Source organism: Lactuca sativa, chromosome 2 (genome assembly GCF_002870075.4).
Source record: "Lactuca sativa cultivar Salinas chromosome 2, Lsat_Salinas_v11, whole genome shotgun sequence".
Taxonomy (NCBI): domain Eukaryota; kingdom Viridiplantae; phylum Streptophyta; class Magnoliopsida; order Asterales; family Asteraceae; genus Lactuca; species Lactuca sativa.
Window position 1 is genome coordinate 6,397,831 of NC_056624.2, and position 15,345 is coordinate 6,413,175.

Sequence of the window (15,345 nt, forward strand, 5' to 3'; positions counted from 1 at the left end):
TCGTTGGGGGTTCGCTTGTTTCTGGCCCGCTCTGAGGGGGTGCATCATCATCTTGCATGGAGAGTTCTAGCTAAAGATAAGCCAAGGTAACAACTTGTTACCTTCAAAATGATGCCAAGGTAAAGTAGAGTCAGATCCACAAGCTTCTCACTATTTCAAGTTCCTCAAGCTCCAAGCCTTTCTTCACAAAATCGCCTTCCAAGATTCTTTCACACCACAAATAGAGAGGATTCGATAGTAGGATTTAATAAGCTCAAGAGGGGTAGTAAGGGAGGCTGAGGGAGGCTAATGACCCTTTAAATTAGGTACAAAAACCTAGAAATTAGGGTTTCTTAAGCCAACTCCTACTCGTCGAGTAGACCTTTACAAATGAGTATAAAGTTGTAAAATGCATATCTGGGAGTCGGCATGTTACAGATGAGATATGGAACCCCGTCCATACTCAACTAGTGATGAGATACGGGACCTCGCCCACACTCACCTCCCTACCAGGCACATACAAGTATCACACAGACAACAAGTATAATCTAACATGCAATCATTCCTCGGGCTTGCCCCGACATCGGACCTTGGTCGGGAATAACATACATATAAACCTTCCTCGGGCACCGCCTGGCATCGGACCTTGGTCTGGAATAACATACTAGCACACAATGCCTAGGGTTAACCCCGGGTCTTCCTATCATACATAAAATAAATGGACCGACATTGTGGCCTTAGACCCATACACACAGTGAGGAGACTCACCTTGCACTGCTGAATCCCAGCTGATAACCCTCTGGCTGCTAACTGGAAATTCGCCGGACTGCTACTCCTTCAGCTCTCCGAGCTGTCAGTACTAACATAACATTTAGTCCAAAATATCCTCAAAAACTCAAAGTAGGTCAACCTTGGTTAAAGTCAAGGTCAACAGTCAATGTCAACACTCCAAGTTGACTCAACTCGCCAAGTTGCTACACCAACTTGCCGAGTTCTATAAATAAAAATCTTGAAATCGCGATCCAACTCGTCGATTCAACCCCTGACACATCAAGTTCCCTGGCTACTCATGGTCGCAATCCAACGAATCAATTCGTCGAGTCATCGTCAGACCGGTCGAGTTCTATATTTTCCAAAAATAGGGAAAAATCGACTAAACTCGTTGAGTCCCTCCCTGGACTCGTCGAATCCCTCAGTCTGTTTGGGCTATCTTAATGGATTAAGCCCCTACACTTCAGAACCAAGCTTCATACTTCACATAAACCTTGAAAATTTCCTTCTAAGGGTAAAGTGTCCAACTTTGCCCGTTAATACTTTTTCTTAATGGGTTTAGCTCAAACTCTAACTCCTTGGGACCTAAAACTTGCTCCTTAAGCCATCCTTACACCAGACTAAAGGTTACAACCACATATTTAAACCCCCTAACACCACTTGGATACATAAAGCTTCTAACTTTCTCTCCATGCATGGCCTTTTTTGAGCTTAAAAGGCCAAAATGACCACTTATAGCTTGCATGGGGGCTCTTGGGATGTCCATGTCCCAAAGATCAAGAATCTTGAGCCAAAAACCCTTATAAAAGGGACATAATGAGATCTAAAGAACTAAGAGTCAAGATAGAAGCTTGATTACCAGAAAATGTGGCAAATGGCGTATAGTTTATTAATCTACTCTTTCCTTCTTGAGTCCTTGATCTTCTTCTTCTTCTACAAGCTTCAAAAGTGCACAAAATCACTCCAAATAGCTCAAACTCTCCAATAAATCTCTAGGGTTTCGTGGATTAGGGTTTGGGACAAGGACGCTGTAAATAAGGCTGAAAGGTGAGGATTAGGATGCTTAAATAGGGTTCAAAAGCCCGAATTTAGGGTATCCCAAACCCAAACCAGCTCGTCGAGTTGGTCCCCCAACTCGTCGAGTATGTCACATCACCCACGTCTCAAAACTCATCGAGTATATCCAGCCTGCACTCGACGAGTAGCCTTCTTGATTTAGGGTTTTTCTTTCCTTCATTGGTCTTCTGGATTCCGGGTGTTACAACTCCCATCCTCTTAAACTAGACTTCGTCCTCGAAGTCTTCTGCGGTTACCTATTCCAGATACCTACCACACAACATGCCTTCTGCTTCTACTATCTATGCCGGAGCAAATGATGCTCCTCCTGGGACACTGTAGTCATTCTGAAGTAGCCTGAATGCTCACAACCATATTTACATGATGCATAACCTTGTCTGCTCGGTCTGATCCCAAAACGGACCGCTACTCTTGGCATTTTGAGGGTCCAACCATCACTATGTGCAGTCACTGGCCTTCCCAAGGCAACCGTGCCTCAGACAAACATTTCCTATCTCTGTGAAGGACAAATCCTTCTTGGTAACTATATCTCTAACCACTCCCAGTGTCGGTCACCTTGTTGTTTCCCACTGAATGCTTCCACTTACTATGTCTCGGTGCCGAACACCCAACTTAGCGTGTGGATCAGATAATCCTTCAAGTAAAAGATTCATCCCTGCTACGGTTAGGCTCAGACGAGAGCTGCGCAGCAGAGTCAAATCCTTCACTCTGAGATTATTTAACCCCGCTGTGAGTGACATAGCACCTCTCAGTTAACTAGTTGCTCCATACTAAAATTCTCTTATCATTACATGTCTGAAGATCATGTTGCCTCTTATCTGCTTTCTAGATGAACCGAGACCACCCTAGTTGTAACATTCGAATTTCCAGGTGATGTGCACAAAAGTACTCACTAATTTTAATATTTATAACCTAACAAACTTAACTATCTATGCACTTATAGGCAGTGTACCTAGTCAGATTACAGTATAGCTTGGGTAAGTCGGGTGTCGATCACAGGGAACGGTGTTCTAATTAATTTACTTACTATTAATTGAATCTAATTTATTAACAAATTTAATAAAGAGTTTTATCTGGTTTTACAAGATCAGATGAACTTAAACCCAATTCAATAAGTAAAAACACACACTCTTGTTTAGATTGAATCCACTTCTCCCTTATAGCTAGCTAACAATTACGGATTACTAAGTTGGTTTTTAATTATATTAGTAATTTAGTTCTATCTTACCAATACTTAACTAATTCATGTCAAACCATGTATATTCACACATAATTAAACACAGAACTAAGTATAGATATGCTATGTAAGACTTGTTGTATAAACGCAATAATGATCACAATTTACGTTCTCTAGCACAGCTTTTATTTATTCTAATTACTAACTAAGATTAGTCAATCCTAGCTCTAACAATTCAATGTTCACTAAATTATTAGGTAAACAGGTTCATGCAGTTTAATGGTCACTATGCTACACAGAACATGCAATTAAGCAATTAGATAAACAAACATTAACATGCTAGGTTATACAAATCAAACACAAGCAAATTTTCACCAACTAAGCTTAATCCATAATCATATAACTATTCATAAGTTCAAAGCTTCATCTAGCTAAACAAGAGTAGCTAGATTCAGCTGCTCATCATAGTAATTAAAGTAACACAGCTAAAACTAATGAAAGACATGTTCTAAAAATAAACCTTTACTTCTTTTGGTGTTGAAAACCCTCTTCCAGAACCTTTCTTTCGTTCTTATTCGTCTCCTGGAACTCTTTTTCTTCTGCCAAAAGTCTCCCTTTTCGTAATAATCAGGAGAACTTATATAATCCTTAAAAACTCGCGCCACGTCGTGGCCAGGTTGCGCCACGTCGTGGGCTTCAAGCAATCCGTATCCTTCAAGGAAATCCTCCGCGTCGCGATGCTTATCTTCTGGAACACCCATGCCACGTCGTGGGCTTCACTGCCACGTCGTGTATTTAGCTCTTATCGTGAATTTATTATTTTCTTATCTTCCAAGCCTCCCAGGTTCCCCATTTTGTCACCTTTGGTCCCTTTCTTCGAAAATCCTTTGTATTGACTGAAAATAACAATTTAAACTCATAAGTATCATTATTCTAAACATATTATCAATTTATTAATAAAAATGTACTTAAATACTGCCTAAAAATAAGTATAAATATGGCAATATCACCAGGTATCATAATTTTAATATTTTTTTTTGAGATGAGTAGAGGGACTCGACGAGTTGACGCCTAAACTCGTCGAGTAGGATCGCGACTGATGACTCAGATTAATGAATGAACTCGATGAGTCGGAGAGTCAACTCGACGAGTCCGTGTTGTTGGCAGAAACCCTAAATCTTCAGGCTTGAGCCCTATTTAAAGGAACTTATGGCCTTCATTTACGGCTACCCTTCCAGAGAGAGAACCCTAACGAGCTTGAGTGTGTAGAGTGAGAGAGAGAGGGCCATTTTGAGCTTTTTGGTGTGATTTTGCAAGAGAGGAGAAGAGCTCCAGCAAGAGGAACCAAAGGAGGTTGTTGTTCTGAGTTATTCAAGCAAGGAGCTTCATTTTGAGGTACCAAATCGAACCCCTTTTCTTCCATATGTGCATATTTCATTTTTTGGGTTTAGGGCTTGAATCACTTCATTTTTGGGGTTTGGAATGCCTCAAACCCCTCTTGCAAGTTTGTGTTATAGATCTGGACCCTTCTAGGTCCAGAGAGTCCCAATCATCCATCTTTATGCAGTCCCATTGGAGTTTTGAATCTAGGTTGTCATTTTAAGAGCTATTTCTTGAAATAGAGCTTGATGTGTGGTGCATCGACATAAAGTTTAGACCTTTACGTGACTTTTGGGTGTTAGAAGGTCAGATCTATAGGTTAGAGAATCAGATCTGACCACAAAAGGTCAAATAAGTATTGCCATGGAGGAAACTCGTCGAGTCCATAAGAGGACTCAACGAGTCGGACCGGGTTGCACCGCGATTCATGATCAGTGGTAACTGTCGAGTGGAAGGTTAACTCGACGAGTCGAGTGAGGCCTTAGCGGATTCAGAGGACACGCATGGAATCACTGAGTCACCCGAGTGCACTCGATGAGTCTGGTCAAAGTGGGACCGTTGACTTAGTTGACCTCAATTGACCCTTGGGTTGGTGAAACTAATATAAAGAGATGTCAGGGAGGGGTAGAATAGCCTTCTACCCATTCTTAGAGAGGAGGACGTAAGGGGTGTATTGATTAGAGATGATATCATTTTGATAGGTGGAGGCTAGATCGGGGATTCGAGCACGATAGTTTTCTAGACATGTTACAAGGTGAGTCTTCTCACTATACATTACCTAGAGTGGTATCTATGTGCAGACTGGAGGGTCTTGTGTGTATGTGTATGTTTGAGGTTTATGTGCTTTGTGTTATATGTATGCTATGTGTTATATGGATCGGACCAGAGGGTCCAACGACTAATGAGGTCAGAGGGTCCTTGATCAGACTGAACCGGAGGGTCCAAGGATTTAGACTGGACCGGAGGGTCCAACGAGCTACAGGACTGGAGGGTCTTACTGAGACACATTGACCGGAGGGTCATACCAAGTTATAGCCTCGAGTGGCTTATGTGCTGTACATGGTATTTTGGGGAACTCACTAAGTATTATTGCTTACCGTGTTATGTGATATGTGTTTCAGGTACTAGCGAGAACCGTGGGAAGGCGTCGGCATGATCTGTACACACTGGTGTAGCATTATGTACTATGTGACTGAGATTTTGGGATATGTTTTATTGTGATAACATTTGATAAATTTTTTGTTTTGAGGTTACTTTATGAGACGTGTGATGTTTTAAAAATGAAAATTTGTTTTGGTAATTTACGTTGTTACAAGTTGGTATCAGAGCCTTGGTTTGAGGGATTCGGATGCACCTTCGGGCATATCTGAACTTAAACTGAGGATTTGAGATATTTTTTCATAAAAGAAACTCTTTTCCTAATACAATAAAAGATTTTGAGGAAAGCAGAACGGAGCAGTGTGTACGATCAGCCAGTGCCCGAACGGTGATTTTCCAAAATACCCTGATATAATGTGTTATGAGATATTATGTGATAAGCGATGCATGCTAGAGTAGGCTAGGTATTCATATCTAGGACTAGAGTGGCCTGATTTGTGATGCCTTAGCCTAGGAGATTACTGCTGCTATGAGTTTCTTCGAGAGTGAGTGGGTAGCAGCGAGGAGCTTATTAGTGGTCTACTGGAGAGTTGCCTGTGTTAGCGAGATATAGTGTACTTGTGATCTGGGATCCTAGGAGGAGGACTTAGGGTGAATACTAATGCGATGTAGAAGGTAGTATAGGGCCCGTACTACTGGAAACACCATATCAGTGAGCAGTCCAAGTAAGAATCCTTAGGGTACTAAGGAAAAAGTAGGGTTGAGTTATCGAGTGTGAGTATACTCGAGCAGGTCTCTGATTTCTTTTTGTTGTGTTTCAGAGACATCATGGTTGTGACATGCCACGCTCCGGGGAGCAACAATGTTATAGATGAGGAGATTCACCGGATGATTCATGATGAGGTGGCCACTGCTATCAGAGAGGCCATACTGGAGATGTTTGGGTCTATCAAGACCATAATGATTGAGACGTTTGACAAGAGATATGCTGCTGTTACTGAGGCGGCTGCTGCTGCAGCCACTGTTGCTGCCGCTGCCGCGAGGCCACAAGGGTGGTGACTCGTTGCTGTACCGAGAGTTCAGCAACACGAAGCCAACAGAGTTTGATGGGACTCAGGATTCGATAGCCACAATGAGGTGGATATCTGAAATTGAGGGATGCTTTTACACCTGTTCTTGTCTGGAGCATCTGAGGGTACGGTTCGCTTTGAACCATCTTCGCTTGGGAGCAAAGGACTGGTGGAAATTTGGGATGGTTGATTTCACTTCTGCAGAGATTACAATGTTGACCTGGGAGAGGTTCACCACTATGTTTCGAGATGATTATGTTCCCCCGGTGGAGAGGGAACTATTGCCGCAGGACCTCTTGTCCCTCAAGCAGGGGACGGAGTCCGTGACTGTGTTTACACGAATGTTTCATGAGAGGGAATTGTTTTTCCCTGAGCACGTGTCTACCGAGCAGGCACGTATGAGCCGATATCTGAGCATACTGAGGAGAGACATTCGTGAGTTCCTAGCGAACTCGACATACCAGAAATTTTCCGAGCTCCAGGAAAATGCCCGGAAGAGGGAGATTGAGCTAGAGATGCAGGCCAAGGAGGAGGCCGAGTCTCAGAGGAGGGACAGGCGACCGGTGCAGTCATAGCCGATAGCCAAGCAGGCAAATCCCGTTGATTTGAGATCTGGGGGACAGAAGGGCCGCACTTGTCGGAAGTGTGGCAAGAGCCATGAGGGAGTATGCAGGATAGGGGTGTGCTACAAGTGTGGCAAGGAGGGGCATTTCGCGAGAGATTGCCCCAAGGGGTTTGCAGTTTGCTTTCACTGCAGCCAGACTGGGCATTGGAAGGCCGAGTGCCCACAACTACATCAGGGGTTAGTACAGGGATTTACACCTGCTGCTAGAGCTACCGAGGTCCAGCCAACGAAGGCCGAGGAACCAAAGGCTCATGAGAGAGCCTTTCAGTTGACAACGCAGGATGTCTGTGCAGCGCCCGATGTCCGGTATGTATTCATTTATTTACTTGCACTGAGTTTGAGATATTGTTCTTATATTGTGGTATGCATAGGTACTCTTCTTGTGAGTTCTGTACCTGCTTTAGTGTTATTTGAATCGGGTGCGAGTCGATCTTTTGTGTCATTAGCATTTAGCCAGCACATCAGTATCCGACGAGAGGCGTTGAGTCGGCCTCTACGTGTTTCTATAGCCGACGGGCGAGCGGTGTATGCCACTGATGTGATTCGAGGATGTGTACTAGAGGTTTTCGGTGTTGAGTTTCCAATAGACCTGGTACCAATTGCAATGGGGGATGTCTGTGTCATCGTGGGCATGGACTGGTTGAGCCGATTTGGAGCTGTCATCGACTGCGAGCGTCAGTTGGTGACCATACGAGACCCTAGTGGGGGAGTAATTATGGTGTATAGCGAGGGTACCCGATCTGGGTTAGCATTTTGCTCGGCTGCCAGAGTGAGACAGAGTCTACAGCAGGGCTATAGAGGGTTTATAGCCTATGTGATGGATACACGAGTTGCCGCAGAGAGGTCGAGTTCTGTGGATAAGGTACCGATAGTGCGTGAGTTCTCGGATGTTTTTCCCGAGGTGTTGCCGGGTGTGCCTCCGGAGAGGCAAGTGGATTTCTATATTGATTTGGTTCTGGGAGCGGCGCCTATTGCCAAGGCACCCTATCACCTTCCGTTACCAGAGATGCAGGAGTTATCCTCGCAGCTTCAAGAGCTACTGGGGAAGGGGTTCATCCGACCGAGTAGCTCGCCGTGGGGAGCGCCGATCCTTTTTGTCAAGAAAAAGGATGGTTCACACTGGATGTGCATTGATTACCGAGAGTTGAACAAGTTGACAGTCAAGAATCGTTATCCACTACCGATGATCGATGATTTGTTCGATCAGTTGTAGGGTGCATCTTGGTTCTCCAAGATAGACTTGAGGTCTGTATATCATCAGATGAGGGTGCGTGATGAGGATATCCTGAAGACAACATTTAGAAGTCGTGATGGGCATTACAAGTTCGTGGTGATGCCTTTTGGGCTCACCAATGCACCAGCAGCGTTCATGGATCTCATGAACCGAGTGTGTAGACTGATGTTGGACCGATCGGTGATTGTGTTCATCGACGACATTCTAGTATATTCGAGATCCGGAGAGCAGCACGAGGAGCATCTGAGAGAGATCCTTGGAGTATTGAGATCGGAGAGGCTTTATCCCAAATTCTCCAAGTGTGATTTCTGGTTACGAGAGGTCCAGTTCTTGGGGCACCTCGTTAATCAGAATGGGATATTGGTCAATCCGGCCAAGATTGAGGCTGTTATGAGTTGGGAGGTGCCGGGATCCCCCACCGAGATCAGGAGTTTTTTGGGGTTGGCCGACTACTATCGGAAGTTTATCAAAGATTTCTCCAAGATTTCCATCCCCCTCACCAGATTGACCCGGAAGGGCGTTGCTTTTACTTGGGGTCCCAAGCAGCAGACCTCGTTTGAGACTCGTCGCCAGAGATTATGCGAGGCACCGGTGTTAGCCCTTCCGGAGGGAATGGAGGATTTTGGGGTGTATTGTGATGCATTTATATCGGGGTTGGGTGCAGTGCTTATGCACAGAGGGCACGTGATAGCATACGCATCGAGGCAGCTGAAGCCTCATGAGACAAGGTATCCCACCCATAATTTGGAGTCCGGAGTAGTGGTGTTCGCCCTCAAGATATGGCGACATTATTTGTATGGGGTTCGGTGTACCATATACACGGACCAAAAGAGTTTGAAGTATCTGATGGATCAACCCAACCTGAATATGCGCCAGAGGAGATGGTTGCATGTGGTAAAGGATTACGACTGCGAGATCCTGTACCACCCGGTCAAGGCTAACGTAGTAGCCGATGCTCTGAGCCGAAGGGCGGAGAGTGCCCCGATTTGATATATATATATATATATATATATATATATATATATATATATATATATATATATATATATATATGAGGATGATGGTCATGTCTCCGGTATTGGATACCATTCGAGAGGCCCAGGCAGAGGCTGTGAGATCAGAAAACCACAAGAGAGAGCGGGTGATTGGGCAGGTGTCCGAGTTTATGACTGATAGTCGAGGGCTTATGACCTTTCATGGACGGATTTGGGTGCCATTTATGGGCGGGGCACGTAGCATACTGATGGAGGAGGCGCACAGGTCGAGATTCTCAAGCCATCCGGGGGCCACTAAGATGTATTTGGACCTGAAGAGAGATTATTGGTGGCCCTGTATGAAGAGGGATGTTGCGTGGGTAGTAGAGAGGCGCTTGACCTGTCGCTAGGTTAGGGCCAAGCACCAGCATCATCATGGCAAGTTGCAACCACTAGAGGTTCCCCAGTGGCAGTGGGAATAGATTTCTATGGACTTCATCACCAAATTGTCGAGGACCGCGAGGGGTGTTGATGCAATTTGGGTGATTGTGGATCGGTTGATGAAGAGTTCTCAATTCCTTACTATCAGTGACAGCTCTTCTGCGGAGAGGCTGGTAGAAATATATCTCAGACAGGTGGTGTCGCGGCATGGAGTGCAGATCTTGATTGTGTCAGACCGAGATGAACGTTTCACTTCCAGGTTCTGGAAGAAGTTCTATGAGGATTTAGGTACGAGATTGCACTTCAGTACCGCTTACCACCCACAGTCGGATGGCCAGAGTGAACGAATGATACAAATGCTCGAGGACATGCTTCGAGCATGTGTTATGGATTTTGAGGGAAGTTGGGGCACATACCTACCTCTGGTTGAGTTTTCTTACAACAACAGTCATCATTCGAGTATTGGTATGCCTCCTTTTGAGCTTTTGTATGAGAGGAGGTGTCGGACTCCCATATGTTGGGGAGAGGTAGGGTAATGAGTGATGGGTAACACTGAGATAGTGCTTAAGACGACTGAGCAGATACAACAGGTTACACAGAGATTGCTGACAGCCCAAAGCTTCCAGAAGAGTTATGCGGATAGGCGGTGATCCGAGCTCGAGTTCTAGGTTGGAGATTTCGTACTCCTGAAGGTATCTCCTTGGAAAGGAGTGATCTGATTCAGGAAGAGGGGTAAGCTGGGGCCCCGATACATTGGTTCGTTTAGGGTGACCGTGAGAGTGGGTAAGGTAGCATACCGTTTAGAACTACCTGCGGATTTGAGCCAGATTCATGATACCTTCCACGTATCCCATTTGAGGAAGTATATAGATGATGAGACAGTAGTAGTGCCACTAGAGGATATTCAGCTGGATGCGAGCCTGAAATACATTGAGAGACCGATCGCGATCTTGGATCGGAAGATTAAGGTTCTGAGGAACAAGGAGGTGCCTCTGGTTCAGGTCCAGTGGCAACATCGGAGAGGGTCCGAGCTAACTTGGGAGCTGGAGATGGAGATGCGGGAGCAGCATCCAGAGTTGTTTGCAGAGTGAGATTTCGAGGGCAAAGTCTGATTCTAGTGGGCAGAATTGTAACATCTGGATTTCCAGGTATCATAATTTTAATATTTTTTTGAGATGACAAGTGGGACTCGACGAGTTGACGCCTAAACTCATCGAGTAGGATCGCGACTGATGACTCAGATTAATGAATGAACTCGATGAGTTGGAGAGTCAACTCGATGAGTCTGTGCTGTTGGCAGAAACCCTAAATCTTCAGGCTTGAGCCCTATTTAAAGGAGCTTATGGCCTTCATTTGTGGCTACCCTTCCAGAGAGAACCCTAACGAGCTTGAGTGTGTAGAGTGAGAGAGAGAGAGAGAGGGCCATTTTGAGCTTTTTGGTGTGATTTTGCAAGAGAGGAGAAGAGCTCCAGCAAGAGGAACCAAAGGAGGTTGTTGTTCTGAGTTATTCAAGCAAGGATCTTCATTTTGAGGTACCAAATCGAACCCCTTTTCTTCCCTATGTGCATATTTCATTTTTTGGGTTTAGGGCTTGAATCACTTCATTTTTGGGGTTTGGAATGCCTCAAACCCCTCTTGCAAGTTTGTGTTATAGATCTGGACCCTTCTAGGTCCAGAGAGTCCCAATCATCCATCTTTATGCAGTCCCATTGGAGTTTTGAATCTAGGTTGTCATTTTAAGAGCTATTTCTTCTAATAGAGCTTGATCTGTGATGCATGGACAAAAAGTTTAGACCCTTACATGAATTTTGGGTGTTAGAAGGTCAGATCTATAGGTCAGAGAATCAGATCTGACCTCAAAAGGTCAAATGAGTATTGCCATGGAGGAAACTCACCGAGTCCATAAGAGGACTCGACTAGTCGGACCGGGTTGCCCCGCGATTCGTGATCAGTGGTAACCCGTCGAGTGAAATGTTAACTTGACGATTCGAGTGACACCTTAGGGGATTCAGAGGACACGCATGGATTCGCCGAGTCACCCGAGTGCACTCGACGAGTCTGGTCAAATTAGGACCGTTGACTTAGTTGACATCAGTTGACCCTTGGGTTAGTCAAACTATTTTAAAGAGAAGTCAGGGAGGGGTAGAATAGCCTTTTACCCATTCTTAGAGAGGAGGACGTAAGGAGTATATTGATTAGAGATGTTATCATTTTGATAGGCGGAGGCTAGATCGGGGATTCGAGCATGATAGTTTTCTAGACACGTTATGAGGTGAGTCTTCTCACTATACATTACCTAGAGTGGTATCTATGTGCAGACTGGAGGGTCTTGTGTGTATGTGTATGTTTGAGGTATTTGTGCTTTGTGTTATATGTATGCTATGTGTTATATAGACCGGACCAGAGGGTCCAACGACTAATGAGGCCAGAGAGGCCGGAGGGTCCAACGATTTAGACTGGGCCGGAGGGTCCAACGAGCTACGGTGCTGGAGGGTCCCGCTGAGACACATTGACCGGAGGGTCATACCGAGTTATAGCCTCGAGTGGCTTATGTGTTGTATTTGGTATTTTGGGGAACTCACTAAGCATTATTGCTTACCGTGTTATATGATATGTGTGTCAGGTACTAGCGAGGACCGTGGGAAGGTGTTGGCATGATCTGTACACACTGGTGTAGCATTATGTACTATTTGACTGAGATTCTGGGATATGTTTTATTGTGATAACATTTGATACATTTTTCATTTTGAGGTTACTTTGTGAGATGTGTGATGTTTTTAAAATGATAAATTGTTTTGGTAATTTACATTGTTACACTAGTCTCAAATGATCTATCATTAACTAGGTTACCGGACTCCCACCGGTTACTGAACCCAAGCACAATCTCGTAGTTGCTCCCAGTGACTTCTAAAGAGAACTTCAGCTATCTAAAATTACTCTATCTGCCTAGCCACTCCGACTCTATATGTATTGGGATCCTCGATCCCCTATCTTGACCTAAAGGTCTCTACCAGGTCCCACCTGCGTTGCTATAAGCACACGGGCCTCGCCCATGGGTCTCACCCAAACTATATCTTCGAGCGGCCTTTCCCAAGGGTCTCACCTATCTAGGGATACATAGGTCCAATTCCATCCTAAAACTCAACAAACTATCCTTTCTGATTCTTATCATGCTAACTAGGAGATACGGGCCTCGCCTATACCTCGCCAAGTAGGAGATACGGGCCCCCTACCACACTTCGCCATATAGGAGACACGGGCCCCCACCTGTGACATCCCCATTTTCAAGGCCAGAAAAGACCGATTTGTTTATGCTTTGTTTTATAAAATCAGAGTAATCGTTTAAAGAAAACGGTTGCGGAATTTGTTCCCAATACAAGATATGATAATAACTTATCAAAGCATTTCTCAAAGAGAATGTATTTTCATTTATTAATAAAACCTCGGGATGTCATGTTCCGATACAGACATATAAGCATAAACAGAACTTACATTCATTTACAATAATGAATTATATCTCCTTTAAATCTCTCTGTGAAATATGTCCTCGTATTGATACCTGTGATACAAAGGAAACTGAGTGGGTCAGGCTTGGGAGCCTGGTGAGCATATAGGGTTTTCAACTCACAATAATATAATTATTATATTCAACCATCAAACAATCAACTCAATTACCCATCCCTATTATCTTCCTTAGGATTTTACCCTAGGAATTCGACAACCCGTCATTCTTTCATTCCTAAAGATTGACCTAAGGAATTAGCACAAACTTCCATTGCTACATAAGGCGCATCTGCCAACATTATTCTTTAAGCGCCTCTGCCAGGATTACGACATTCACTATTAGGCACATCTGCCAATATTATCCTTAAGCGCATCTGCTACTATTATGACATTCTCTATTTGGTGCATCTACCAATATTATTCGTAAGCGCATCTGCTAGCATTATGACATGCTCTTTTAGATTCATCTACCAATACTATACTTAAGTGCATCTACTAGTATTATGTCATTCTCTCTTTGGTGCATCTACCAATACTATGCTTGAGCGCATCTGCTAGCATTATGACATTCTCTAATTGGTGCATATACCAATATCATTCTTAATCATCTTTCATACCTCATCATTTGATCACATACCTACTATCTCATCTACCCATGTTCTACCCAACATATTTGTAGATATAAATACATATACAGTTTAACCCATTTAAAAACTATATAAAACATCCATTCCACACTCATCTCAAATAAACAACAATATATATATATATATATATATATATATATATATATATATATATATATATATATATATATATATATATAAACCATAGCACGTGTTTTATAACAAATACTTCATATTTATGTGTCAGAAGAAAGTAACCAACACTCACCCAAACATATACTTAATACATTCAAACAATACTTGTATTATACCCGTGTTTATGAAAGGGACTATACACCCACACATATAAACAACTTTATATTATACACATAGCACGTATTTCATAGCAAATACTTAATATTTATGCGTTAGAAGAAAGTAACTACACACTCACATGATCAGAAGATGATCGGACAGCACTACGGCTTGTAGAAGTAGTATTCTTCTGTAGATCTGGAAGATCTTCACAAAAATCGAACTTCTCGCGGGCAGAGCTTCGGCTCGGGAATCGCACTTCTCGGGATCTTTGGGATCTCGGGACTTGCTTCGGGATTCGGGAATAATACCGGGGCTTCGGGATGGCTTCGGGGGTTTACGAGCAGAGCTTCGGCACAAAAACGAGAGGAAATGAGCAAATAAACCCGGAACCCTCGCATCCTATTTATAGGAGGCTGGAGCCTCGGAGTACGCGGGGCGTACAGGCGTACGCGTCCGAATTCGTCACTGCATGCGTCATCCGAAGCCACTTGCTGTGAGTGTCGACATCCTCGGAGTACGCGGGGCGTACACGAGTACGCGGGGCGTACTTCGGATCGGATCGCTGACTCCTCTTCGGATAATACCGGATTTTCCAATTAAATTTAAATACAAAATATTTAATAAAATTCGGAAATTCATATCTTCTTCATACGAACTCCGTTTTCGACGTTCTTTATATCCACGCGAAGGTGAGACTACGCTCTACCACTTTCATTTAGACTCCGTCGGCTAATTTTAACTTTATTTTTATTATTTATTTTTAATAGGCCGGGACAGAAAATTTCGTTATAATGTCATAACTTCTTCGTTTGACGTCCGCTCTCGCCTAACTTTTCATCGCTTCGATACCAACAATGAGATCTTCGATTCTCGTTTAGATTGCTTTGGCTAAAAACCGCTCGATCTCAAATCGAGTATTTCGGGATGCATACCGTTGAGTCGAAACTTAGAAAAATCATAACTTCCTCATACGAAGTCAGATTTGGACGTTCTTTTTATGCACGCTCATGGTTTAATGTATTCTACGACTTTCATTTAGATTGCTAAGGCTAAATATTGCTCTAACGTAAATTCTCTTTTTACATCGCGCTG